At 46.6% G+C, this 3,496-nt stretch overlaps 1 protein-coding gene across 1 annotated transcript in view; it reads left to right on the top strand.

Annotated features, from left to right (window-relative positions):
* Positions 1-1,238: 1,238 nt before the first annotated feature.
* LOC102288571 (membrane-associated guanylate kinase, WW and PDZ domain-containing protein 1) overlaps positions 1,239-3,496 on the top strand; it is a gene marked incomplete in the record, with an annotated part of 60,782 nt that continues 58,524 nt past the window's right edge. Inside the window, 1 exon segment of the mRNA XM_042224448.1 lies at positions 1,239-1,614.

Genomic DNA, 3,496 nt, shown 5'->3' with positions numbered 1-3,496 from the left:
GAAACAGAACAAAAGAAGAGGAATTACAAAATAAAACACCTCTAATTATAAGCAATAAATCCAGACACTCATATGCGATACAAGATGGATGGATGAATGGATAAAACATACACAAGGTGTATGTTTTACTAAAGGCAGAGTTTGAAACTATGTGTTGTCCGGTGTTTCTCTGTTTGAGGATCTTTTTTATTTCTCTTTAGCATGAAGACGTATCTACAGACCTGAAGGACATCAGGAACTCTGCAGTCAAAAGCGGAGGAGCAACCTGAAGAGCCAAGCTTTGAACTGAGGTCCTTACTTAACATTGCTGCGATGAATAAACTTTGTGAAGTATGCGTCACTTTGTGTCAACTTGTGAGTCGTTTTTGTTGTTTTACATCTCTTTGTATCTGTTTCTGTCATCAACATAATCCACAACCATTTATACTCCTAGAGCTGAAACCTTCCACTAAATGCAGAAAAAAGGAAAAGGAGAATTTGAAAAAGGAAACAAAGAGTTTTTCCAAAGTTCACAGCAGTGCATTTCGTTTTCTCCAGCTGTTGTATCTTCCTCTGTAACGCCTCTGAATCTCTGTCCTCCCGTGCTCATATAGCTGAAAATACACACAGAGGCTGATGCTGCGCTGCATGTGGCAGGTTAATAGAGGTGCACGACAAGCAGTTGTGATGTCATTTTTGGCGCGAGCCTCTGTTCGCAAGGACGACAATGGCGAGGATAAACTGCCTGTTAAGCATTTGAACCCTGTGGGCATAGTCGGGCCCCTGCAGTGTTGCACAGAACTATCAGTTTATAGCTATGGCTCACACACACACACACACACACACACACACACACACACACACACACACACACACACACACACAGAGTCATGTTCCTGTAACCTCAAACCCAGTGTGAGTACTGAAATGTGATGAATTACATAATGAGGTTTTGGTTTTGTCCCCCAGAGGGAGCCGAGTCCCCACAACGTGAGTACGCAAACCGACTGATGTCCTCACAATATCACGAACACAAGAGCACACACACACACACACACACATTAACAATACACACAGATACTCACACTCGCTGATGTCAGCCTATTGCCCCAACCACACCCCCCACACATCACGCAGACTCCTCCCTCTGAAGGTGGAGCTCCCCCCCACCACCACCCCTTACACATTATCATCAGACCCTCTTTCCGCTGTGTGTGAGGAGAGAGAGGGAGGGCGGTAGAGAGACATTAACTTGTCATTGCTTTCACAGTGTAGTAAAAGCCCCATTAAGCTGGTGCTGCTGCTGCTGCTGCACAGTTACCTGCGGGCATCACACACGCACACTCAGTCATACAGAAAGACACGTGTACGTTGCGCTCAGTGTTTCTGTGTAACAGTGTGTGTGTGGTCTTCCACCTTTCAGCGCTTTGCATTTTTACCTGCAGTGGAGATCGTGCACACGCCCCCCCCCCTCTCTCTCACTCACTCTCTCTCTCTCTGCGCGCACGCTCCTCGCGCATGCACGCAGCAACAGCAGCGGCAGCAGCACCGAGGGAGCGATCAATACGCTAAAAGCCCGGAGAGGATTTAAACCGGAGCGGAGAACCGGAGGGGGACTCGGCAGGAATTATGAAGGTAACGGAACAGCAGAGGGGGGTCCCGGTTTGGCTTTTATTTCCTCGGCTCCGGGGCGCGCGCGTGCATGTGTGCGCTCGGCCGTTTTGACCGAGAAACCCGGTTTGTCGGAGCGGTTTCTGTTTTTTTCATTTTGTTCCTCTTGCAGGTACAAACGGCGCTGTCAGCAGATCCACAGCCGACCCATGCAGCCTACTGTCCGGGCTCAGGGGCAGCGGGCTGTCGGTCGCATCCTCCATCAGCACCACGTCTTTATGTGTGTGTGTGTGTGTGTGTGTGTGTGTGTGTGTGTGTGTGTGTGTGTGTGTGGCACCGTGTAAAATCAGAACTGCGAGTGTAAAGTAACAGCTGGTTTGGGATCAGTGTGAGTGGACGGGTGACACCGTGTGTGTGTGTTTACATGGTGACAAGCAGCTGGGTCTGCGCTATAGAAGCCGCTCTTTGTCTGCTCTGACCGTTTGTCATGAATGGCAGCAGGAGTTAGAGGAAGAGGTGTATACATACAGGAGGAGAGGGGTACAGTGAGGTGATGAAGAGTACATTAAGGAGGAGGAGGAGGAGTTGTTGTGTAAAACACTCCACACTGCAGAAGGTGTTTTAACCTGAAGCTGATATACTGCCAAGGATGGAGAGATGAGGAGGAGACCTGAGGGAAAATAACGTTTTGGGTTTTGTTATCATTGTAGTGGAGAGGACAGGGTGTGTTGTCAGGGAGGAGGAGCTGGTTGTAGTATCAGATTGTGGGTGATGGTGTGTTTATGTATGTAATGCGTGGAGTGTTGCTGGATGCTGCAGAGCTGTGAGGATGCTTTTAATCTGAGCTGTTCTGATGAAGAGTGATAAAAGGGGGTAAAGTGGGGGGTGTATCTGGCAGCCAGCTCTAGGACACTCTGCTGAAGGAGCAGCTAAACAGAGAAGCAGTTAAACGTTTCAAACTGCGCAGAATGGAAATGTCTCCACACTGGATAAAACTGCCATCAGTCAGCTCTTTTCCATTTTCAGTGCTCGCGCTCTGGTCCAAGAAGAAAAGTGTGCTCCAGCGTTTTTCTGTGGGGTCACAGTGTGGAGGGCCTGAGGTTTGGTGCTGGATAAATAACAAAACTGGACTTAAATGTAGGGTTAATGGTATTAATGAATCGATCACAGATGCAGATACCAATGCATTTTCATCCACGATCATCATGTGGTGCTTTTTAGGCTGGATTTAAACTTTGCTTTGTAAAATAAAATTAAAGATGTATTCCCGTTGTTGACATAATTTATTTGCGTTGCTTTGATTTCAGCTCAGTGTGAGAGTCTTTACTGTATGTACAGGTGTCTCCCTTACCTGCTTTCACCGTGTTCATTCCTCACAGACACCTGACCCGATGCGACTGAAAGTGAAACAATATTAATCAGGGTTACTCTGCCTGCATCCACCCGTCAATTCAGCCCCTCCCACAGTCCAAAGACATGCATGTTCAGGTTAAGTTTGAGGTGGATGCAGGCGCGAGCATGCATGCGTGATTGTCTCATTATCTGTCTTTGCGATCAGATAATGCATGGTTCATGTGCACACAGGAAGGCTGAGTGACATTTTCCTACTGAATTTGATTAGTTTGTGTTTTGTGTTGAACTGTTAAGAATGAATGAACAGATCAAACTGACATCCAGTCCAAATATACAGTTGGATCACTTATCCCTACACTTTATCAAACATGCGATTATAGATCAGCTCAAGGTAATGAAAAAACACAAAAATATGGGAAACGAATGAAAATGTCACTCCCAAGCCCGGGTAAATGGACAGGGTGTCGGGAAGCGCATCCGGCATAATATTTAGGCCAAATCAAACATGCGGATCATAAACTTTATAGATCAAAACAAAACAAAATAGTAAAGA

The sequence above is a fragment of the Haplochromis burtoni genome, unplaced genomic scaffold (genome assembly GCF_018398535.1).
Source record: "Haplochromis burtoni strain Fernald_Lab_line unplaced genomic scaffold, NCSU_Asbu1 Contig_138, whole genome shotgun sequence".
NCBI classification, from domain to species: Eukaryota; Metazoa; Chordata; class Actinopteri; order Cichliformes; family Cichlidae; genus Haplochromis; species Haplochromis burtoni.
This window is presented reverse-complemented; position numbering and strand designations above follow the sequence as displayed.